Source organism: Ovis canadensis, chromosome 3 (genome assembly GCF_042477335.2).
Source record: "Ovis canadensis isolate MfBH-ARS-UI-01 breed Bighorn chromosome 3, ARS-UI_OviCan_v2, whole genome shotgun sequence".
NCBI classification, from domain to species: domain Eukaryota; kingdom Metazoa; phylum Chordata; class Mammalia; order Artiodactyla; family Bovidae; genus Ovis; species Ovis canadensis.
Window position 1 is genome coordinate 1,457,828 of NC_091247.1, and position 25,228 is coordinate 1,483,055.

General features: G+C 57.9%; 1 long non-coding RNA gene across 1 annotated transcript; it reads left to right on the forward strand.

Annotated features, from left to right (window-relative positions):
• Positions 1 to 823: 823 nt before the first annotated feature.
• On the forward strand, positions 824 to 6,326 carry LOC138435325 (uncharacterized). The gene is made up of 3 exons (XR_011255036.1): positions 824 to 1,204; positions 1,962 to 2,281; positions 3,747 to 6,326. It is a non-coding gene; the product is annotated as an uncharacterized lncRNA (long non-coding RNA).
• Positions 6,327 to 25,228: the final 18,902 nt, after the last annotated feature.

The window sequence follows — 25,228 nt, forward strand, 5'->3', positions numbered from 1 at the left end:
TTATACAAATCATTTTGCATGAAAAGGACTCCTGTGGACAGCGATCTCTGCGTCCCCGCAGCTTCCAGCACTTGGCTGGCTGCAGAACAGACACCTGCTCATCATAGGCAAAACACTCAGCAGGGATCCGACCCCCAAGCTGGTGCTTCTCAGCGTGTGACCTGGGGACTCCAGCATCCCCATCTGCCTGTGGAATGCAGGTTCCCAGGCCCCATCAGCGTCTCCAAACGAGAGCCTCTGGAAGAGGCGTTTCGAAGCCAACCAGCTGAGTTTACACAGTCTTGGGGTTTGAGGATCACACTGAGCGTCTTTGCTGAGTCATGTGGGAGGGGCCCAGGGCACAGACGTGCTGTCCCGACAGAGACCCCAGGACTGACGCCCTGCCCTCACCTCCAGGCCCGCAGCCTGGTTCCTGTGGAGTCTGGGCACACGTCCCAGAATCTGCAGCTCCGCCTGCTTCCTGCCTCTGCTCCCACGACTGGTGGTTCTCCTGCTCTGAGCAGAGGCCGCCCAGCACCCTGAGCCTCCCGGGGTCCCCTCCCGGGAGCGCTTGTCCCGCTTCACCCTTAGAGCCTGCCCCTCCCTCCCAGGACCTGCCATAGCCCGGCCCCGCCTCGTGTGTGAACCTTCCTGGGGCCCTCGGCCAGGGCAGCGGGCGCAGAGATGAGACGGTCAGTCTGTCAGAAGCTCTGGGAACAAGCGCCCTTCACAGGGCTCTCAATGGCGCAGGCCCGGTCCTAGTGGGGAAGGCGGCTGCAAACCCCTCTCCCTGCTTCCTGGAGCGTGTAGGTCACTATTTCCATTTCAAGGCTGCGGCCATCAGCCTGCCTGCTCTTGAGTGAGGCATGTGGCCCACAGATCCCAGGCCCCGACGGTCAGCGAGGGGAGGGCTTCCCTTCGCATCATGGACAACGGGCCCCCATTAGCCAGGGCACTAGGAAGCTGATCCTGCTCTGCCCCGGGAGGAGGTTGGGGGACCCACCCTGACGGGCCGAGGGGCGGGGGTGGGCCAGAGGGCAGGGGCAGCCCAATCCTGGGACTCCCCCAGCCCCCGCGCCAGGCAGGGCTGCAGGCCTCAAGCTGCACAGCGTCCTCATGACTATGAAAGTCGTGTGTGGAGGAAACACGGGCCCAGTGGACAGACGAAGCAAAGGCCGGTCACCCCGCCCAGCAGAGAGCATCGCGGGAGCTGCCGTGGACCGAGGTGGGCACCGTCGGCTGGTTCTCCCCAGACTGCGCACGTTTCCTTTAACCCTGTGACTGGTGCCACTAGAGCTGGAGGGCGGGCATCAATGCCCCGTGCGGGGCCCGTGCTACAGCCTGTGATCACAGCCCTTCACCCCGCCTGCCTCCCTCCGCCTCCCGTGGTGGCTGTCTTCAGAGCTCTGTCCCAGGCTTGTTCTACCGTGTGCGTGTGGGGGTGCATATATGTGTGTGCATGCGTGTGCATAAGTGTGTGTGTGTCCATGTGTGCATGTGGGTGCGTATATGGATGTGTGTGTTTGTGTGTATATGGACGTACATATGTGTATGTTGTGTGTGTATATGTGTGTACATGTATGAATGTGTATGTGGATGTGTGTGTGGATGTGTGTATGTGGATGTGTGTGTGTGTTTGGATGTGTGTGTTTGTGTGTTTGGGTGTGTGTGTGTATGTGTGTGCGTGTGTGGATGTGTGTGTGTGGATGCGTGAATGTGTGGATGTGTGTGTGTGAATGTGTGTGTGTGTTTGGATGTGTGTGTGTGCGCGCGCGTGTGTGTGTGTGTATGAGCTGAGCTCGCGTTGCTTACATCTCTTGTCACACGACACCCTGACATCTCCGCATCCTCCCCAAATATGCTGCTCAGTCATCCCACCCCCCGGAGCAGCTGGCGTGGGGTCAGCAGCTTCTTCCTGCCTGGACGCCAGTGCTCACGTGATCCCGCTTCCTCTAAGACCCCTTGGCTTTCCTCCTGCACAGGGACAGCTGCTCACAGGGCTCACGATGGGTCAGTGGTGAAAAGATGAGACCAGCTGTGTCCCAGGAATCCTCTTGGGCCTCGGGTGCCAAGGAATAGCTTTGGGAAATGCTTCATGCAGGGGGTCCCGCCGTGGCCCCTGGAGCGAGAGAAATCCGGGTGAGCCTTCGGGTTCTGAAGCTGCATCTTCTCAGCTGCCAGAGAGGCACGTCTCTGAGGGCCTCCAGGAGGGACACGCGGTCCTCCCCAGATCAGCGGTCCACAGTGGAGGTGCAGCCGTCTCCAGGAAGTGAGAGCATCTCTCCAGCACTGGGCTCACCAGGTAGAGAGAGTGGGCTCCTGGCTGTGCCCTGGGTAGAAGGAGGGGCGTCCAACCACAGCCTGGCTTCTTCTGGGGCAGCGAGGGTGGTGGGGAGGGAGAGGAGGCAGGTGCCAAGACCACCTCTGCCCCAGGCAGCCTTCGGACACCTCAGCCCTGGGAGGGCAGGGAGGCCGCGCACCCAGAAAGAAGGAGTCTTCAAGCAACAACACCCTGAGGGCTAGGCTCTCAGAGCCCTGGGGAGCCCAAGGCCTGGGGGTGACAGGGAGCCGGAAGGGAGGTCAGAGCGTCTGTGGTTCTGTCTCCCTGCCCCTCAGTTCTCTCAAGCCTGAAAACGGGCAAGCTGCTTTCCAAGATGCTGGCTCCCAAGATGTTGGCTCCCAAGATGCTGGCTAAGAGGCACCACTGGAAAGGGAGTCTCCAGGGCCCAGGGCCACCGAGACCCTTGCCTTCAACTCCCTGGCTGCTGTCGTTCATCGCTCAGTCGTGTCCAACTCTTTGCGATTCCGCGGACTGCAGTCGCCAGGCCTCCCTGTCCATCACCGTCTCCTGGAGCTTGCTCACACTCATGTCCATCGAGTCAGTGATGCCATCCAGCCATCTCACCCTCTGTCGTCCCCTTCTCCTCCTGCTCTCAGTCTTTCCCAGCATCAGGGTCTTTTCCAATGAGCCAGCTCTTCACATCAGGTGGCCAAAGTATTGGGGCTTCGGCTTCACCTCCTTCTTTGGGGTGTTGCAGGAAATGGTGGGGGCGGATCATGAAACAGAGGCTGACCATGGAACCCAAGAGACGCGCTGATCAGGGTTCTGGGAGGGGCGGGGGTGGGGTGCAGGCCTGGGCCCCGGTGCCGAGCAGATCATCCCGGCAAGGGACCCAAAGCCAGGGCCACAGTCGGGGTGCAGCGACGGCCTGAGCTGCCTCCTCTGTGATGGAGGCCCTGCCGCCTCCCCCGCCGTCTCCAGCTTTCTCTAGGGTGAAGTGAAGGTGACGGACGAGGAAGGGCTTCTGTCTGCCATGAGGCACCTACAGTGTGCGCTAATACTGTTGTTATTGCTGTAATTATTGTTATTCCAAGTGCACAAGGATGATGGACGGCCTGCGGGGGCGGGGGGGAGTCCAACCTGCCAAGAAATTCTCATATTTCAGGGCGAAAATGCTTTGAAATCCGAGGAGGAAAGAGGCTTAGAACCAAAGGCATTTGATTATCATTGCATTTGAGTCTACACACATAAGACCTGACTTCATTCAGAAAAGTCACCCACGAGAAATTAAGTCGAGATTTCCCCCATCCCTTGCTGCATTTACCAGCTCTGGGGCTTAGGAGATGGAAAGTACAGACTCCAGTTGGGAAGAAGCCTTCTGGAAGTTCTGGTTCAGCAGGCAGCCAGCAAGCACCCCTCCCCTCTCCCACCAACAGCCAGGAGCTTAGAAGAGGGAAGCTGAATTGTTATTCAATGTCCTTCCCAGCCCAGCTCCCACGCAGCTCATCCGCGAGCCCGTCAAGGTTGGCTGGAAGGTCAGACCCCTGTGCCCTGTGACTGCGGGTGCCTGGAACCCAGGTCAGTGATTGCAGAGGTTGGAGAAGGTGCCTGCAGTTCCTGTCGGGGCGGCAGGGCCAGGCTGGGGGGCTGGGCCCCGGGCCCCCCGCTCACTGACCCCGCATGGCCGAGACCACCCGTGACTGCCTGCCCTCCCTGCAGGGCAAGCTGCTGGCTCTAGTGGGTGAATGAGCCAAGATGCCCATGGGAAGCTGGCTGTGGGTCCTCAGACGGTGGTCTGGGCGATAAGGAATCCCTCCAGCAGGGGTCCCTCCAGTCGTCAGCGTCTCCCACCTGCAGGGAGCTGGGCGAGCGGAGCCCGTTGCTGGAATCAGGCAGCACGCTCATCGCCCACCTCAACCTCCAAATCTCCTTGGCCCCTTAGGCTGCGGGCATGGCTCCAGGTCCTGGAGCTGGGCTCTGCTGTCCATCCTTGTGGCCGGCTGCACAGGCAGTGCTCAGCTCCTCCAGGCTTCCAGGGGAAGTGGGAAGCCCTTCACACCATGTGGCAGGTGACTCGAGGCCTGGGGCCCAGTGACTGGCCAGGGCATGATGCAGGGCCTCCCAAGACCCCCACCAGGAGGCTCATCGAGCTCCCGCCAACCCCACTGAAGCCATCGACTCAGGGCTGCTGGCCGGCGGGGCGCCTGGACCCCAGGACAGGGAGTAGAGCTTTTCCCAGACCCCTCTGGACGGCAGACACTGCCCCAGGGCTGGGTGTGCAAGCGGCTGGCTTCCCAAGACCTTTCTGGGTCTTATTGGAGGAGCCAGCCTCCTAATCAGGTGTGCGTGACATCCTCTTCTCACGTATCCCGGAACGAGGCTCTGCTGAGGTCTCACCATTCCCAAGCAGGCGGGCAGGACCGGTGTGTCCTGGAGGAGTCCCCCTCAGCATCCTCACGTGCAGCTGGGAGGCCCCCAGCCCTCAGAGCAGGAGAGACTTCCGCCCAGACCCCAGAGGCTCCTTCCTGCAGGGTGGCGCTCTGGCTGGCGCAGCGAAGGACCACAGGTGGGCGGGATTCATTCTCTCCCAGGTTCCCCTCATCAAGGGGCCGGCAGGACCTCGCCCGCCCCCGGAGGCCCCTTCCAGCCCCTGGAGGCTTCAGGCGTCCCCGGGCTTGTGGCCGAGCCGCTGCGGTCAGCGTCTGCCTCCATGTCTATGTGGCTTCTCTTCCAGCCGAGTCAGATGTCCGCCTGGGCCGCTCGTTCGAGGGCTCCTGATACGACACTGGGCCCCTCGATAACCCAGGGTCTCCCTCCCACCTTAGCACCCTTCGTTACATCTGCAGACATCTTGCTTCCATGTAACTTCACATTTACAGGATCCCGGGGTTGGGACCCGTTATCTTCAGGGGCCACAAGCAGGCTGAGCAGACCCAGCAGGAGGCCCACAAAAGCTGGACCCCGGAACCCAAGGCTGACAAAGCCACAGACTCTCAACGTGCCGTGCTCTGCAGCCATTTTTCAGTTTAATTGGCTTGAAATGCATTTGGCTGGGAGGGATGTCCCAGGAAATAGATGGGTTTAATAACACCTCCCATCCGTGCAGGGCATGCCAGCTCCGGAGCCGGGGTGCGTCCGCACGCATCCGTCCTCTCGGCATGGCCCCTGGAGGGGGCGAGTGACACCAGAGCTCAGGTCACCCCGCCACCTAGCCATGGAGGGGCCACCCCTCCAAGCCCCGGGCTGGCTTTGCAGCTGAAACGCCAACCGGCAAACATCCACCTCCAGCCCAGACACAGGCAGCCGGGACCCAAAGAGATGGCCCTCTCTGGACACGCCCTTCTGAGCATCCTTCCGGGAGCAGAGGGCGCCGAGTGCTGGCACCTGGCACCCTCACCAGTGGGCAGCCGGGGTGGCTGTCCTCCCTGTGACGGGCCCGCATGTCTGGGCAGCAGACGGGCACTGCTGCTGGCCGCAGGCATGGGGTTCCGGCCCCAGGCCTGGTGTAGGCACCGCCCCTCGTCCTCCGAGGTGCCTGACCTCTGGGTCTTCTCAGGGGAATCCTTACTCCCTTGCACCCCTCACACAACAGAGAGAGGCCGTGGGATTTCAGCTCGGGGTGGGGGCTGGTGGGGGTCTGCGGCTGAGAGCCTGTAGCTTCACCCCTAAGGGGCTGAAAGTGCCTCCCCGGTGAACATGGCTGGAAGGGGGCTAGAAGCACCTCCACCCTTCCTCTGCCCCAAGAGCGTGGGCTGGCCTGGGGGGTGGCTGGGCAGAAAGGCTGGGCGGCCCGGCCCTTGTCCAGCCCTCCTGAGTGGGGGTGACGGTGCACCCAGCCTGGACCCAGGACCCTCTGGACAGCAGACGCTTCTGAGGCTCAGGGAGAGGCGGCAGGCGGGTCTGGAAATGCTGTCTGGGCGACTCACGGGAGTAAAGGCAGGTGGGACCCCCGGGGCAGTCCCCCGGTGACCTCAAACGTGTCTGATGACAATCCGAAGCGTTGAAGGGCCTGGCCCACAGCAGGATGTGGCCCCCTGGACAGGGTCCGGGCCCCGGGCAGGGCGGGCTTGGGCAGGGCAGTGGGGTGCCCGTGGACAGGGTCTGGGCTCTGGGCAGGGGGGCTTGGTAAGGGCAGTGGGGCCCCGTGGACAGGGTCCGGGCCCCGGGCAGGGCAGGCTCGGGCAGGGTGGGGTTGGTCCCCATGGACAGGGTCCCAGCCTTGGGCAGGGCGGGGTGGGTCCCCATGGACAGGGTCTGGGCCCCAGGCAGGGCGGGCTCGGGCAGGGCAGTGGGGTCCCCATGGACAGGGTCCAGGCCATGGGCAGGGGGCTCGGACAGGGCGGGCTCAGGCAGGGTGGGGTGGGTCCCCATGGACAGGGTCTGGGCTCTGGGCAGGGTGGGCTTGGTAAGGGCAGTGGGGTCCCCATGGACAGGGTCTGGGCTCTGGGCAGGGGGGTCTTGGTAAGGGCAGTGGGGTCCCCATGGACAGGGTCTGGGCTCTGGGCAGGGGGGGCTTGGTAAGGGCAGTGGGGTCCCCGTGGACAGGGTCCTGGCCTCGGGCAGGGCCGCCTCAGTTAGGGCAGTGGCGGCGGCAGTGGCACTGTCAGCCAGGTCTCGTCTTGGTGAGCACAGGGCCGCAGGGAAACGGAAATACAAGTCTTGTTGATTCCGAGGGATTTGTCGTCCAGGTAACAGTGTCAGGAGCGCTCGGCTGGGAGCGAGACGCCTGCTCTGGATGCGGGCTGTCGCCTCTGCGGCCCGTCTGCAGAGCCCTCGCCTCTCTGGACGCCTGTTCACTCGTGTTTGCGGAGCTGCTGGGGGGACGCAGCCGTGACCGGCCGCCAGCCATGCTTCCGTCCCTCTCCGATCTGTGGGCTCCAGTCCGTCCCCGCCCCAGCAACGGTGTGCGGCAGAGCCCCCACCAGGGTAGACCCCAACTGAGGCAGACCCCCCCACACTGACGCAGACACCTCCACGCTGCGGCAGACCCCCGAACTAGGGCAGACGCCCCACACCGGGGCCGACCCCACCCCCGGGGCAGGTGTCAGGGAGGGAGGCGCCGCCGGGGGCCCTGGAGCCCAGAGGGCCTCTGCAGGGCGGGGCTCTGCAGGCGCAGAGGAGCTGGGGCTCAGGGCTCGGCTGCGGCGAGCACACTTCTCTCCTTCCCGTAGCGGTGCTTTCCGGGGAAGCACCTGGCGTTTCCCTTCCCTTTCTCTTCGAGGAGGTCAGGCCGCGCTTCCTGAAAGCTTCGCCTCTTATCCATGGGGCGTTTGTGCTGTGGAGCCTTGGAGGCCCTGGGGCTCCGGACAAGGACGCAGCTCCGCACTCCTGGGCCCAGCGCCGCCCACCGGGGCCGCCTTTACACCTGCTGCCCGGACCCAGGCCCGCTGTGCGCCCTGCCTGCCCACCTCCGCCTTCGAGTCCCGCCAGGATCCCAGGACCTAGAATCCAACTCCGGTCCCGGGAGGCCGAGGAGGAGGGGTCCTCACACCTGCCGGGCGGCCAGCACAACCTCCCGGACGCTCGCCGGCAGACACAGGGCCGCGACCGGCTGGCATCTCTGACTCCTTTCCTCTGAAAGGTCCCTGAGCTGGTGTGGTCTCACCCACCACGTGAGGATCGAGTCCATTTCCGCAGCTGCCCTGAGCTTTGTTTTCCTGCTTCGTGGGAGTCTGATTGGGGTTCAATGAGACACCCCACCTGGGACATTTAACCAGATGCAGAGCCCGAGGTGAAATCTCAACAAACGGCAGCCAGTATCAGTCATCTTCGCCTTTTTATGTTGCTCATGGTGTTCGTGCTGCAAGAATACTGGAGTGGTTTGCCATTCCCTTCTCCAGTGGACCACCTGAATACTCACTGCAAGGACTGATGCTGAAGCTGAAGCTCCAGTCCTCTGGCCACCTGAAGGGAACCGCTGACTCATTGGAAGAGACCCTGATGCTGGGAAAGATGGAGGGCAAAAGGAGAAGACAGCTGCAGAGGGTGAGACAGTTGGATGGCATCGCTGATACAGTGGACATGAACTTGGGCAGACTCCAGGAGATGGTGAGGGACAGGGAGGCTTGACTGCTGTAGTCCGTGGGGTCGCAGGGTCAGATATGATTTAGCGACTGGACAACAGCAAGTCCGTTATCTTAGGTGCTGTTTCCCTGGCTGTGATTTATTATCACGGTCGCTGTTATCACCGGTCCATCCTATCAAACCAGGGGCTGCTTTCTGGAGCCTGGAGAGCGGAGTGCGACTCCTCCAAGACTAGGATGGGCTGGAGGAGAGGTTCCTGAACCTCCCAGGCAGCCAGGGCCAGCCCCGGACAGGCGGGTGGACATCCGGAATGCCTGCCCGTGTGACCTTCAGCTGAACAACCAGTACCCGTGGTACTTTGTTATGCTTAGATTTTTGTTTACCTGAAATTTAAATTTTTTCGGGATAATGTTGACACCATTCAGGGGAAGCAGCTGTCAGGTGGGCGACTTGTGTGTTTCATGTGCTGGGTGGACATCTAATCCACCTGTTTTCTTTTGAAACATCTTTATTGACATACATTCACAGACTCACAATGCGTCCATTTAGAGTGTGCAATTCCACAGTTTTTAGCATATTTGCAGATGAACACAACCGTCACTACGGTCATTTTTAGGAACTTTTATCAACTCAGAAAGGAGCCCTGTTCCACTGACTGTCACTCACCGGCCCCGCCCCCCGCCCTTAGCAACGGTCGCTTGGCTTTCGGTCCCAGTGGAATCCCCTCTCCTGGGCGTCTTGCAGGAGTGGGATCATGTGAGGCATGGTCCATGGCAGGCTTCTTCGCTTCCCGTGCTTTCCAGGTTCATCCACGCAGTCCCACGTGCCAGGGCCTCACACCTTGTCATGCTAATAAAACCCTTCGTGTGGATGAAACGCATCTGTTTATCCAGCCATCGGAGGTGGTGGTGAGAGCTATCTCCTCGACCTCAGCCTGCTGCCTGCCCTTGGCACGGCCATCCCAGGTTTAGCAAAGAACACTGATGAAAACCAAACAGCATCCTCCCCTCCCCCAGCACTGGTACCCGATCCAGCTCCCTGCTCTGTCCTCGATGTCGGCCTTTAGCAGGAACCCTGACAGGCCAGGTGAGCAGACTTCCCCACCTGGCTGCCCAAGCAGCTCCTCTTTGTGACCTCCACCCACTGACCCCACCTCCTGTCTCCCCCGACCCTGGGAGTCCGTCCCCGGCCGTCCTGCTCTGTGCAGAGCTGAGCTCATGCCTGCCCCAGTCTCTCTCACCTACTGCAGTGACTTGAGTCCGGTCTGCCTTGCTAGTTTAAACACGTGCTGGGCACAGACATTCTTCATCAGCAGACATCCTGGCTGCTCCCCCTCTAGGCCGTGTTCCCACCTGCTGCTCTAGCGTCCAAGTGCAGGATTTGGCATGGACATGTGTTCCCGTTTTTCTTAGGTAGTTGTGTAGGAGTGGAACTTCTGGGTCCTACGGCTGAAATTCTGAAATTCTAGCCACCTCTTTTGAGTTTATCACAGAATATCTTGGATTTTATCTGGCAACTCCGGGCCCTGCCCATGAGCGTGTCTTATGGTGGGGCAGGGGGCGACCCCTTCCACTTCACTGAGGGCTAGGGTTCTGGTCCCCCAGGGGTGGAAAGAGGCCAACGTCAGGGATCACAAGTGACGGCTCTGGGTCACGGGCTGCCAGCCTGCACACGGGTCGTTCGGTGGCCTCTGCCACCACCTGCATCAACTCTGGGCCAGGTGGCCCGGTCCTGGGGTCCCAGGAACCCTGGAGGACCCAGGCAAAGCTCGCAAACAGGAGGGGAAAACGTGCTTTCAGATGCCCACCCTGGGCCCCCAGCCTCAGCGAGGCCAGGCGAGTAGAAACAGGACAAGTTTCTCAGGCACCTTTATAGGGGGTCTGCCCCGGGCGGCCAGCACACAGCTCCCCAGACGGGCTCCGGCAGCAGCGAAGCCTGAACACTCCACCTGCTCAGAGGCTGGACGTCCAGGCAGGCGCGGGCAGGGCTGGCTCCTCCCGGCCTGCTCCCTCCTCGCGGGGCCCGCAGACACACCTCCCTGCCCGCCTCCCACTCCGCCTCCATCTGTCTCCACACCTTTCCGGTCCCTCTCTGTGTGTCCACGTCTCTTCTCATAAGGACGCCGGTCAGCTGGGTTCAGCCTGCCCTAAAAACCTCATTTCTAACTTAGCCACCTCTTTTGACTTTATCTCCGAGTCCAGTTACACACTGAGATCCTGGGGTTAGGACCTCAATATGGGAATCTTGGGGACACACCGTCCTGTGCGTATGTGCTGAGTCACTTCAGTCGTGCCCGACTCTTTGCGGCCCCACCAGGCTCCTCTGTCCAAGGGAGTCTCCAGGCAAGCATGCTGGAGTGGACTGCCATGCCCCCTCGGTTCATCCTGGAGCGTGAATCAAACCTGGACGTGCCGCTGGGCGTCTCCCTGGGGATGGCCTGCTTTTCTGGAAGGGAGAGGCCTCTGGTAAAGACCCATTTATGCACAGGAGGAAGATGAGAGAGAGACTGGGGAGGAAGGAAGACAGGACGGCAGCCCATAAGGGGTGGACACGGGTGAGCCAGGCCTCGGGGTTCCCGAGAGGAAGGGCGGCCGGCCTGCCTCCCAGCTGCGGACGTGGCTCCAGGCACCCTGGCGAGGCGGCTGTCTGGGCCCCCGGTTCTAAATGAAGACTGTAACAAGGACAGCCCTGCCCCTCTTCTCTAATTAAGGCTGCAGGGGAACAGAAAGCTCCTCTGTAATTCAGCCCTGGCCCCTCCTCTGTCATCTTAATTAAGGTTAGGGCTACCGTGGCTTAGGCGGCTGCCATCGTTAGCACTAAATCAAATGCCGTTTTAGGATACGGGCCGCTTGAGAGCGAGGAACAGCAGGGCTGAGAAATAAATATTTGAAAAGGGCAGAGAAGCTGTGAAATTGCCTGCCTTGGCCTCATCAGCACGGATCCCGACGCCGCTTGTCTGAAGCCCTCGCTCCACAGGATCCTGCCGTGGAGGCGCCCCCGGCCGAGGCTCCCGTGGAGGTCAGTGCCCCGGGGTGTGGAGGGCAGGCTGGGCACCGACAGCCCCTGGGGGAAGCGGGGATGGCCGCCAGGTGGAGAAGCCGCCATAAGCGGGCCTGTGGGCCCTCCAGATCTGATGCCTGGGTTCTTAACTGTAATTTCCTTTTTGGGAGAGGGTCACGAGCCCTTCTTTGGGGGCACTGAGAGGGTGGCCCACAAGTGCACCCCAGCGTCCCATGAATAGATGGCAGGTGCTAGATGCGTTGCCCACGGCGTTTCAGGAGCGTCTGAGCCCCGGGGAGAGGCCCCTTGCCTGGTGAGGCTGCAGGAAGCACCAATAACGAAATCGGTCCCTCTCGGAAAAGTAGAAGTCGCTGTCAGTGGTGAAGACTGACGAAGCCCGACTCAGCCAGGTGGTCGAGGTCAGGGTCAGCAGAGACGGAGGTGGTGAGTTGTGCTGACGGCAGGCACCCTTGATAAGACGGGGAACCTCACCTCTGTGGCCTTTCTCCCCAAACCCACCACCCAAGTGCAAACTGGAGACGGAGGAAGCCGGACCAGTGACCCAGGGAACATTGCCCCCAAGCCACTGATGTGAGAATATCTGACCAGTCCCAGCAGAGGGGCAGTCTACGAAGCTCCCGCCCAGCCCTCCTGAACTGCCCAAGGTTATGCCCAAAGGCAACGAAAGTCTGAGGAAACGCACCAGCCCAGAGGAGGCCAAGGAGACGTGAGAGCTACCAGCCCCGTGGGTCCCTCGGGGTCCTGGGACAGAGGAGGACACTGGGGAGACACTGGGGAGACCTGAGTCAAGTCTGAAGTCTAGTTAGGGATGGCTCTGTGGAGGAAAACAACTCTCCCAGCCAGAACCGATTGCTCATTATCTTTTTTTTTGATTGATTGAAGTATAGTTGATGTACAGTATTATATGAGTTGGGGTCCCAGGTGGCGTTAGTAGTAAAGAACCTGCCTTTCAATGCAGGAGATGTACGAGACCCGGGTTAGATCCCTGGGTCGGGAAGATCCCCTGGAGGAGGGCATGGCAACCCACTCCGGTGTTCTTGCCTAGAGAATCCCCATGGATAGAGGAGCCTGGCGGGCTGCAGTTCATAGGGTTGCACAAGGTTGGACATGGCTGAAGCAGCTGAGCACAGCACAGCACATTATATAAGTCACAGGCACCGGCATAGTGATTCGCAGTCTTTAGAGGCTGGACTCCCCTCGCAGTTATTATCCGGCATTGGCTGTGCTCCTTGCACTATGCCCTATATCTCGTAGCAGGTCTTCCATATAAGCCTGTAGCACTGAACCCTCCACCCTTGTCCCCCCCACCCCCCGCCTTCCCTCTCCCCACTCTAACCGCTGGCTTCTTCTTTTCTTCTGAGTCTGTTTCCTTTTGGTTATTTGTTGTAGTTTCGTCGCTGAGTCATGTCCGACTCTTTGCGACCCCATGAACTGTAGCACACCAGGCTTCACCATCCAAACTAAGTCCCAGAGTTTGCTCAAGTTCATGTCCATTGAGTAGGTGATGCTATCTGAACATCTCATCCTCTGTCGCCCCCTTCTCCTCCTGCCTTCAGTCTTTCCCAGCATCAGGGTCTTTTCCAATGAGTCGGCTCTCCACAGCAGGTGGAACGTATTGGAGCTTCAGCTTCAGCATCAGTCCTTCCAATGGATATTCAGGGTTGATCTCCTTTGGGATGGACTGGCTGGATCTCCATGCTGTCCAGGGGACTTTTGTGAGATTCCTCTAGCACCTCAGTTCAAAAGTATCCACTCTTCAGGGCTAAACCTTCTTCATGGTCCAACTCACATCCATACATGACTACTGGGAAAACCATAGCTTTGACTACACAGTCCTTCATCGCAAAGTGATAATTCTGCTTTCTGCTATGCTGTCCAGGTTTGTCGTGGTTTTCCTTCCAAGGAGCAAGCGTCTTTTAGTGTCATGGCTGAAGTCCCGTCTACTGTGGTTTTTTCGTTGCTGTTACATCCGCCAGCTTGTTGCATTTTCGATTCCGTGTATAAGTGACGTCAGGCAGTGCTTGTCTTTCTCTGTCTGACTTGACGCTCCAAGCCCATTCACGAGGTTGCAATGGGCACGTCTCCTTCTCTTTTAAACGGCTGAGCCGTCTCCCACTGAGCGTGTGTTCTTTATTTGTTCATCTGCTGACGGACACTTCGGTTGCTTCCACATCTTGGTACAAAAAATGCTGTTGTGAACTTTGGGGTGCATGTATTTTTTCAAACAATGCACTATGGGAAAGAGAAATTAAGGAAACAATCCCATTCGCTATCACATCAAAACAAATACAACACCTGGGATGAAGCCTGCCCGAGGAGGCGTAAGATCTGCATCAGGAAGGCTGTGAGACGCTGATGAGGAAAAGCTGGAAATGGCACAAACAGGTGGGAAGATGCACTTTGTCCTTGAAATGGAAGAACTGATATTTTAAAAATGACCACACTATCCAAGGCAACTTACAGATTCAATGCAACCCCTATCATAATACCAGTGGGATCTTTCACAGAACTAGAACAGATAATGTGAGAAAGTTTGTATGAAAATGCTAAAGACCCCCAAGAGCCAAAACAATCTTGAGAAAAGAGGAACAGAGGTAGAGGAATCATGGTTTCTGGCTTCAGACGACACTACAAAGCTACAGTAATCACAGCAGTGTGGCGGCAGGGCAAAAACAGACGCACGGTCAGTGGAGCAGGACGGGGGCCTGGAGAAGAGCTCACCCCACGGCCAGGCAACCCACGATGAAGGAGGCAGCCACAGCCAGGAGAGAAAAGACAGTCTCTCCAAGAAGGGTGTCGGGAAAAGGAGACGGTTATGTGTGAAAGAATGGAATCAGAGCATTCTCTAATGCCTTACACAAAAATAAAGTCAAATGGACTGAAGGTCTAAACGTAAGATCTGATGCTGTAAACTCCTAGAGGAAAACAAAGTCACAACACTTTTGACTTAAGTCACTGAGGTGTTTTTTTTTTTTTTTTTTTTGGAACCACCTCTTAGAATAATGGAAATAAAAGCAAAAATAAACAAATGAGACCTAATTAAACTTAAAAACTTTTGCACAGCAAAGGAAACCAGTGATAAAGGGAAAGGCAACCTACTGGATGGGAGAAAATGTTTGCAAATAATATGACCCATAAGGGGTTAATATCCAAAATATATAGACAGCTTTTACAGCTCAACATCAAAATAAATAAATAACTGAATAAACAATGTAATTAAAAACCAGGCAGAAGATCTGAACAGATGTTTTTCCAAGGAGGACATGCAGATGGCCAATCAGCTCAGCTCAGCTCAGTCCAGTCGCTCAGTCGTGTCCGACTCTTTGCAACCCCATGAACCACAGCACGTCAGGCCTCCTTATCCATCACCAACTCCTGGAGTTCACTCAGACTCACGTCCATCAAGTCCGTGATGCCATCCAGCCATCTCATCCTCTGTTGTCCCCTTCTCCTCCTGCCCCCAATCCCTCCCAGCATCAGAGTCTTTTCCAATGAGTCAACTCTTCGCATGAGGTGGCCAAAGTACTGGAGTTTCAGCTTCAGCATCATTCCTTCCAAAGAAATCCCAGGGCTGATCTCCTTTAGAATGGACTGGTTGGATCTCCTTGCAGTCCAAGGCACTCTCAAGAGTCTTCTCCAACACCACAGTTCAAAAGCATCAATTCTTTGGCGCTCAGCCTTCTTCACAGTCCAACTCTCACATCCATACGTGACCACAGGAAAAACCATAGCCTTGACTAGACGGAACTTAGTCAGCAAAGTAATGTCTCTGCTTTTGAATATGCTATCTAGATTGGTCATAACTTTCCTTCCAGGGAGTAAGCGTCTTTTAATTTCATGGCACATGAAAAGATGCCCAACACGGCTAGTCATCAGGGAGATGCCAATCAAAGCCACGCCTGTCAGAACGGCCCTCGCCCGGAAGAACATGAGCAGTGAGCCTGGGTGAGGACGTGGAGGAGAGGGAGCCGCTGTGTGCTATTGGTGGGACTGTGAACGGCTGCAGCCACTGTGTGAAAAACGAGGTTCCGGAGAAAATTCAAAAGAGGGCGACCTCGCCATCCAGCAGCCCCACTGCTGGGCACGTGCTGGTCACGCCTCATCGTCCTCCATGGGTAAAGGGACCCGATAAACGCTCCCAGAGCCACTGACGTAAGCTCTGCAGCTGGCGTCTGAAGGCGTAGTTTATCATCCCCAGTACCTTCCTAGTTTTTAAGGGCAGGCTTCACTTTCCGGCAGCGGTCTGCTCCTCGTCACAGCCGGGATGTTCCGTCAGTTGCCCGCGCGTCGGCCAGGTGAGCGCAGGTGTGGTCTCTGAGGGGCTGCGAGCGCGCTGCGTGGGCGCGTCTAACTTCCACAGGGACACCCTGAGACAGGTGCACCCTGAGACAGGTACTGCTGTTTCCATCTGGGGGGCTGGGCACACACAGGGTCGCCGAGAGGCCTGAAGGGAGCATCGGAGGGCCCACACATACAATCGCCAAACCGCCCAGGAGCAGGTCGCTGCCGGAAAGTGGAGCCTGCCCTTAAAACACAGGAAAACACTGGGGATGAGAAACGACACCTTCAGACGCCAGCTGCGCCGCTCATGTCGGTGGCTCTGGGAGCGTTTATCGGGTCCCTTTAACGACAGGTGCCGCAGTTCCTGTCCCCGAGGAGCTGAGGGCAGCTAATGGGCCTGCCCAGGGCAGCCGTGGGAGCCCACCTGCACGTGGGTTACCTTGAGGCCCAGACCTGCAGATGGAGAGGCCGCGAGGAGCGAATGGGAGAAGCCAGGCCCTCAGCTGCCAGAGAGGTGGGAGGGAATGAAGACACAAGGCCACACAGCAAACAAGCAGCTGCTGGGGCCACCCAGCCCTTCTGAGCCGGAGTCTGAGGCCCAGGAGTCTGCACGTTTAGGGGGCTCCCGAGGTATCCTCACACTGGTCGGCACCGAGCTATGGGTACCAGCCACGTGGATTTCAGCCCGGTCTGATGCTGGGGGCGCCTGCGTCCAGTATTGGTGCTTTAGCTGGGCATCGCTCTCCCACGTCCAGCCACTTTCCCCCCCCACCCCACTGGCTCCTCTAGCCGCAGGACTGTTGCTGCCTGCGCGAGGTGGGCAGGGCTTTGGCCAGGTTGGATGGATGTGTGCCTTGCCCTGGGGAGATCCCAGAGTCTCCTGCCCCGGAGAGACGACCACCTGCAGCCCTGCCCCTCGGCCCTCCAGGGGAGCTTGCCGTGGTCCCTTCTCCCAATCGTCCAAATCTGCCAAACTTCAGATGCACCAGTTACCAGCAGGGCATCTGGGTCCTGGGGACCCTGGCTAGGACCACTGCTAACGAGTCTGCCTGGAAGTGCCACCTGCCTTGGGGCTCACGCAGACCCAGGGCTGCCCCCCTCCACCATTCCCTTCAGGCCTCTGGGTAACCGTGTGTGTGCACAGACCCCCCACACACACCCCCGCACAGATGGAGCGAGGGGGCCAGGGCATGGGACCTGCCAGCTGAAGGGCTGCAGGCGGAAGCTGGGTGTCTCCTGCAGAGCCCAGTCCTCCAGATGCCTGCTGAGCTCTCGGCTGACCTCTCCACGCTGAGCAGACACCAAAGCGGGGGGACCTTCACCTGGAAGAGCTGTGTCTGCAGTCACCTACCCCAGAAGAGGGACCATGGTCACGGCTGCCCAGACAGAGGAGCCTGCCCACGCCCCATGGCTGCTAAGACGAATTACTACAAGCTGGGAGCTTAACACGACAGAAACCTCTCCTCTCACAGTCTGGAGAGCGGCAGTCCCAAGCCAAGGGATCAGCAAGGGTGGGCTTTCCCGGAGGCTCCGGGGGCTGCCCCCTGCCTCCACCAGCGCCCAGCTGTGGGCATGTTGTTTCAGAGCCCGCTCAGGCGTCATGTGGCCGGCTGTCCTCCACGGGCCTCTTCTCGTCCCCAGGCCTCCTCCTGAGCCCCCTCTTCCTACGACACCAGGCACGTTGGATCAGGGCCCACCCTGCTGTAGAGTGGGCTGCTGTAACGAATTACATCTCTCAGGAGCCTGTTTGCAAGTAAGGCTGGGCTCTGAGGTGCTGGGCGCGGGGCTCCACACGAGAATTTGCGGGGGTGAGGGTACAATTCCTCACAATGCGGGGGGGGGGGGTCGGCTTTGAATTTCTTTCATGCTGAAATACCTACCAGCAGTTTATCAAATGCAATTCTTCTCTTTTCTTCTCCTCCCTCTTGGCGACCCAGCACAGGCTGATTCTAATCTCCTTTGTTAGCACCCCGGTTCTGTGGTTCTGGCTTACCTCTGGGCTGGGGGAGGGGAACGTGGCCGCCGTGGACCGTGCCCTGCTCGCTGGCCCGCGCCCCCTGCCCCCGCACTCCTCAGCCTCCGAGCAGTCACCTCATCCCCCCCATGGCAACCTGCCTTTGTCTCTGTCCTGGCACGACACAGCCCGTCAAAGCTGCGGAGCCCAGGCTCTCTGTGCACCGGAGGATATTTTCAGCCAAGAGAAAAAAATCTTTGGGAGAAGGAATTTTTAAGATCTCAGAGAAAAATAATAATTGCAGACTGCACTGTTATTAAGTCTATTTTTAGAGAGCTTCTCAGGCTGTTCCTCCCACCCTAACCATCAGTTGTGAAAAGTGATATGTGTTTTCACCTGCAGAGCGCAAACCCAGCAAGATTCCAGGTCTGATTTATCTATTCAGGGCAAGCGGATCTTCAGTGTCAGCTCCGCTCGCCTCGGCAGAGAAGGACCATGAAGTCCTGGAGTCAGAGGTGGAGTTAAACCCACGCTGAGGGTGCCAGCTGCCATCACCCTGAGTGCTGGACCGCCGCCCAGGGAGAGAGCGGCTGCCAGGCCAGGAAGGGGGCATGGCGGGGCCGGACCCCCGCAGTGAGGGCACGCATCTGGCTTTGGGCGGCCCGGAGGGAGGGTCACCTTGGCTGGCACGGCCCGCAGCCAGCAGGAGGCCCAGGGAGACTCACGCCCTGCACCTTCTCTCCGTGACCCCGAGGAGGAAGGGCCGGGCGGTCTGCGGGCGTCTGTGTGGCCGTGGTCACTGTGGGCCAGCCTCAGCCGTGCATCCGTGCTCCCCACCCTGGCCTGACGCTGGAAGCCCCTGGAGCATGGGGTCACCAAAAAGCATGGCCCGGGGCTGGGGCCCGAAGCCGGGCGTGGCGGGGTGGCGTCCCACACTCCTGGACGGTCCCTCTGGCTGCCCCACTGGTATCTCAGACCCGCCGTGTCCGGAGCATTTCTCCCGAGTGCTGCCCTCCCAGACTCCTGTGATCCAGGGAACAGCGCCCCTGCACCTGGCCCGCAGGACAGAAAGCAGCGGGTCACTTCTTCCTCCAGCCCCGCTGGGCCTCCACCCCACAGGGCAGAGCCAGCTTCTCCACCCTGAACTGGGCCTTCTCCCGGCCCCCCACAAGCGGGTCCCACTGAGACTCTGACACCTCCCTCTCGCCGCCACTCAGACGCTTTTCAGGACTCAACATAGAAGGCCCCTCCCAGGGGAAGCCCCCCGACGCCCTCAGGCTGAGTCATGCTCCAGCCTACCCCTGTCTGGCTCCCGAGGGTCAGGGGCCCAGAGCAGGAGTCTCCCAGCACCTGGCAGGTGTGGGGAGGGGGCCACAAGGAGTTAATGAAGGGTCAGGGGATGCGTGAGATCCCAGCAATCCAGGCGCTGCCCTGGGGTCTCATGGTCTCGGGCGGAGGGGGCAGGGGCTCAGGCGGGACCGAGGACCGCCTCAGGATGCCTCCGCTGGCCGCGTCTGTGTCCTCAGGCAGCCCCCGCCCCGCCTGGGCCCTCCGCTGGAGCTGGCTGCAGGGCCCGTGAGCTCTCCAAGCCCTCCTCTGCCGGCTTCCCAGGACGCAGACAGATCCACAAGCGAACACGAGCTTGCGATGGGTTCTCGCTGTTTGCTTTGCAGTTAATGACTTTACCTGTCATCTCAAAGCAGAGCCGGGACCGACCACAGGGAAGGGGGCCTGGAATCGTCCCCAAAAGGCCAGACCAAGGAGGGCTGGAGGGCCGGCCTGACTGTGAAAGGGGCCTTGAAGCAGGACAGCGCAGCGCAGGGCGGGCCGGCCGGGAGCGCAGTTTCCCTGTTGCGAAGCATCCTGCCCGGGCTGACGGAGGCCTGAGGGACGTGCGGGAGGCGGCAGCCCCTCTGCCAGTCCCCAGAAACCCCCGGGGGCTTCCACGAGGGCCTTTAAGGTCTTTCCTGCCAGCAGTGTTCAAACGTTGCACCAGAACCTCACAGCGTTTGTGAAGGAGAAAAACACACAAACTTCCCTCCCAGGCAGGGTCCCCAAATAGAAGTACAAACCAAAATGCAGGGTGCCCACTTAAATCTGACTTTCAGATGAACAGTGAGTACTCTTCTAGTATAAGCGTGTCCCATAACATTTAAGATAAACTTACACTAAAAAGGTAAAGTGATTTATCGGATCAAAAAAAATCCAAGTAAATGAGGAATCCTGTATTTTCTCTCTTTGAACACTTCCCTCAGGCATCCAGCGTGTTCCCAGCACATCCCAGAGGCCACCTCCATGCGGTTCTCAGGATCTCCCAGCGCTTCCGGGAAAGGAAGCGCTGCCCTCTCTAGACAGGCTACTCAGGCTGTGCAGAGCTGTTCAGTGTGCAGACTTCTGACCTTTCAAGAGGCAAACAGCCAGCTGGCGGCAGACAGGCCTGCAGCCAGGCCTCCTGCCCGTCCATTCACTCCTCCCTGCCCCGTCCGTCTACCCATCCCCCACTCATCCCTGCCCGTCCTTCCCTCCATCCATCCGTCCGTCCGTCCATTCATCTCCCCAGCACCCCACCGCCCGACCATCCACCTTTCTACCCATCCGTCCATTCACCCCCATATCCATCCACTATCCACTCAGCCAGCCAGCCAGCCAGCTACCCAGCAAACATTTGTTCAGAGCAAATGAGGCTCCGGGGCCTTGTGCAGCTGCTGGGAAACAGAAAGAACAAGACGGAGTCGATGTGCGCAGCGGGCGTCATGATCCACCGAGAAGCTAGCACGTGCTCTAGGGTCAGTGCTCTCACCTAGGGCTTGTGGAGCACCCTGGGCGCCCTGGTGCAGGCAGGCATTGTCCTGAAAGTGATCCTGGGGCTTGTCTTCCAGAAGACCAGGGCGTTTGCTAAGAGAGAAGCCGGGAGGCGCTCCAGGGAGCAGCAGAGCAGATGCGGAGCCGCGCGCGCCACTCCCCACCCACGGACCGAGTTTGCTGCAGCCTCAGACCTGGGCTCCTCCTTTAGCGCTACTGACATCTTTGGACAAGTCAGTGCTCTGCTTGGCTACATCCCTGGCCTCTACCCACTGGGTGCCCACAGAAACTGACAGCCACAAATACCTCCAAGCATTGGCCGATGCCTCTTGGGGGCCAAAGTTGCCCCAGTTGAGATCTCTGTGCTAAAGGCTAGAGGGACAAGGAGTATAAAAGTGCACCTTTTTAAAGGAGCTCGTGGTCTTCCCAGAACCTCGGTGGCACAGATGTTGGTGGGACGGGATGGAAAGCAAGCCTGCTACAGCAGCCCCTCGATGGCAGTGGCATCTGAGACTCTCGAAACCACAAGCAAAGGCCTGGAAAGTGTAAAACTATTCAGGCAGGGTTAACAGTGTGAGGTAGATTGCTACTCTTAAATATATATCAATAATATATATGTGTGCATGTATATATAAATGGTCAATAGCATATTGAATTTTTTCACAGTTTATCCAGCATAATTTGCAGTTGGTCTGTATTTGATTAAATGCCGTCATCTTTTATGTACGAGTTACATAAGTAAATAGAAAAATCATTTACAGTCCAACACCCCATGAAAAATTAATCTCAGGTCTGTCCCACACGGCCTTTCTGAGTTGAGCCCTGGGGCTCACTGGGCGCTGGGCGGGGGTGGGGGTGTCGTCCGAGATGCTCTGCAAACTCCATTTCTCCATCTTAATCAGCTGGAATCTTCAAGGATGTTCCTCGAGCATACGGATTCAAAACTATAGTTGATGGTTTTTTAATCAAGTAAGTCTTGCAGAAGTTTCAAAACAACAAATTATTTAGTATGTTGGCAGACCGGAAGCTTCTCCTGGGAAATCATTTCCTTGGTTGTAACATTACCAGAGTTTGAAAGCAAATCCGCTGCACTGGGGGGCTGGCACAACCCAAGGGGCTCTAGTCTCACCCCTGGAGGGTCTCTGGAAAGAGAGGGGCTGACTGTTTCCCTCTGAGCCTCGGCCTGGCTCTCAGGCCAGGACACCCTCTGGGCTGGCCCTGTGCCCTACCATCCACACACACCTCTCCAGTGAGCTTTGGATATGCCCTCCCACCCCGCCCCATTCAGCAGAGCCCACAGCAGAGCCCCCCGGGGCCAGGCAGGGTGGTGAATGCAGAAAGAAACCATGCTGGTCCTCTTTCCAGGAGCTTTCCTAGCGCCTTCAGGAGACGCCCACTGCCTCCAGCATCAGCTCACTTCGCTCCCCGCCCCCATGGTAGTGGCCTGTGACTGCCGAGCCAGAGGGCCACAACTTAGGGGAGCAGAGCTTCATTCTCTCCCCATCCTGGAGGCCAGACGTCTGAGAGCAAGGGAGGGTCTCCCACCGCCCTCAGCTCCTGGAGGCCCAGGTCTCCTTGGCCGCAGGCTCATCACTCCTGCCTCTGCTCCGTCCTCTCCTCTCCTCTCCCCGCTGAGTCTCCCCGCTACGTCACTTATAAGGACATTCGCCTTTGGGTTTAGGGCCCACTGGGGTAATCCTGGGTGATTCCATTTCGAGACTCTTAGCTTAGTGACATCTATAAGAATCCCGGGACTCCCACCTATAAGGTTTCATTCACAGGCCCCAGGAGGGCACCATTCATCCCAGGACACCTTCCCCTCCAACAGAGGGCTCCCCGCTCCAGATCAAAGGCTTTGTTGAGGTCTTTCCTTCCTCAGTTCCCAGGGTCTCAAGTGTTGCATTCTGTCCCCTGCTGGACAGTCAGCTCCTTCCCCCACCACATTCTGCTTACACGTGGGTGCTCCAACATACCCCAGGGGCATCCCTGGACTTTAGGCAGGTGCCTTCTCAGCTCCTGGGCTCACTGGCCAGTACTGCCCCCCAGGCTCTGCAGCCTCAGGAGTGGCCATGGGATTGGGAGTTTGCAGTGGTGATGAGCTTTCCCCATGCAGGGCCATGAAATCCCCCAGTTAGAGCCTCTCTGACTTTATTAGGGGCTTGCCTGGTGGCTCAGAGGGTGAAGAGTCCACCTGCAATGTGGGAGGCCCGGGTTTGATTCCTGGGTTGAGAAGATCCCCTGGAGGAGGAAATGGCAACCCACGCCGGTGTTCTTGTCTGGAGAATTTCATGGACGGAGGAGCCAGCCACATTACAGTCCATGGGGTCACATGACTGAGTGACTATTTTTCTTTTCTTTCTTGACCTTATTCCTTCCCAGCACCTCCCCTGGCTCAGTTCGCCCTCCGTTTCTGTATCCCCTTCCAGCAGGTTGACTTTGGAAGCCATGGGTAAAGGGACACGAGGGAGGTACAGATGGCCCTGAGTCTCCGCCCAGAGAAGGCTGCCTCCCAACAGGAAGCTGCGTGGGGCTTCCTGTGAGTGGAAAATAAACACATGTGGGGCTTGGGTATCATACTGGAACTAACACTCTTGTCAGGGATCCCAGGCCAGCCCTGAAGGTCTATTAAGAGTTGTTCAAGCTTCTGGGGCTGGGTGCCAGAGATTTCCTTCCAAAGGGTAGTTTGAATTGTTAACCTAAAACAATAAAAAGCCAGTTAGTTTATCAGCAAAAAGGAATTATTCAGGACAGGCAAAGAATTTCAATTTGGGACATGCAATCTATGGCAAACCACATACAAGTTTGGCAAAGGAAAGAAAACTCTTAGAAGAGAAGGGGAAGTGGGAGGGCTGTTCTAAACAAAGAGTCCATTGGAGGAAATCGGAAGTTGGAAGTGTGGTGGCTTTTCATTGGCTGTGCTGTGCTGGTCCCTCATTGGCTGAGCTGTTGCCAGGTGGGGAGAAAATCTTCCTTTCCCTGCTGGGTAGTTAAGGAGTAGCTTTCTTCCTGTCGGAGACTCAGGGTAGGTCTCTGCTGCGGCTGCTGCTGCTAAGTCGCTTCAGTCTTCTCCGACTCTGTGCGACCCCACAGACGGCTGCCCATCAGGCTCCCTGTCCCTGGGATTCTCCAGGCCCAGAATACTGGAGTGGATTGCCGTTTCTTTCTCCGATTCATGAAAGTGAAAAGTGAAAGGGAAGTCGCTCAGTCGTGCCCAACTCTTAGCGACCCCAGGGACTGCAGCCCCCCAGGCTCCTCCGTCCTGTTGGGATCTGTGTCTACACTGAGCGGTATATGCGTGAGAGCTCCATTTTAGTGAGATTTCCCTTTATTAATTTTCACAGATCATGTTGTTCTTTCACTTTAAAAATCTAGTAATGCTGAGAAGCCATTACAGAGACAACATTAATAACATGGGAGACATGCTCGTTGTCAAGTTCAGTGAAAAATGCAAGATATCTTTAAAGAATAAAAGAATCCTGTATGAAAGAGCTCTGTGAGGCAGAAGACTAGGTGGGAGGCATGTTGTTCAGTTGCTCAGTTGTGTCTGACTCTTTGCAACCCCATGGGCTGCAGCAGGCCAGGCTTTTCTGTCCTCCACTATCTCCTGGAGTTTGCCCAAACTCTTGTCCATTGAGTCAGTGATGCCATCCAACCATCCCATCCTCTGTTGTCCCCTTCTCCTCCTGCCTTCAATCTTTCCCAGCATCAGGGTCCTTTCTAATGAGTCAGCTCTTCACACCAGGTTGCTAAAGTATTGGAGCTTCAGCTTCAGCAACAGTCCTTCCAATATTCAGGGTTGATTTCCTTTGGGATTGACTGGTTTGATCTCCTTGCGGTCCAAGGGACCCTCAAGAGTCTTTTCCAGCACCGCAGTTGGAAAGCACCAATTCTTCGGCACTCAGCCTCTTTCTGGCTGGAAAGTAAGCAGCGGCCGCCATGCTTTCCGGGATCATTCCTGCTACATTTTGATGTCTGTGTTATTTCCTGTCGCTGCTGTGAGCGATCATTGTAAGCACAGTGGCTTAAGCCGACGCAGACCCGTTCTTTCAATGTCTGGAGGTCAGAAGCCAAGGCATGAGCAGGGCTGGCTCCTTGGGGAGGCTGTTTCTTTTCTTTTTCCAGCTTTTGCCAGGATTCACAGGTTCTGGGATTCACAGGTTTGGAAGATTAGGACACTGCCATCTTGGGGGCCATTATTCAGTTCACCAGCGTATCTTCTGATTTTCCCATAATAAATACACATTATCTTAAAACACACAAAAACATTTAATGCATGTTGTATTGCAGAACTGGGGATGCCCTAGCAGTGTTGGGCTTGTGTACTTATCTACAGTTAAAAGTGCTTAGCAAGGCATCCAAAGTCCCTCTAGTCCAGCTCACTCTTCCACTTCAGCTCCAGGAGTGCTCATCCCCCATCTCTCCAGAACCTTCTCTGCCTTGCTCTCCTAACTTTTGCATCTCCTAATCCTTCAGCCCACCTCCGGGTCACGTCCCACCATGATCCTCCTCTCTCCGGCTGCCAGCACTCTTGCCTGGACCACCAGGAAGAGCTGTGCTCCCCCGCCCGACCCAGGGAATGCCAGGCGGAGCTCTGGAAGCTCCCAGGCCACTGCACGGCTGCTCCTGCCTGCACCCTCCCCTGACGGCGCAAAGCCCCCACTCCTGCCCCTCTCCAGGGGCCCTGCCACCCACAGTCACCCTCCAGCCAGCCCCGTTTCCATGTCAGCCCGACACGTCGTCTCCCGGACTCTGAACACTCTGGGAAACGACTGCTTTATCCCCTGTCATTGTCTCTCTCCCGGCCCACCCCTCCCATCTCCACCCTCCCGCCCCCCACCTTTCCCATCCCATCGCCCAAAGCATCCTGTTCGTTCGCCACAGTCTCT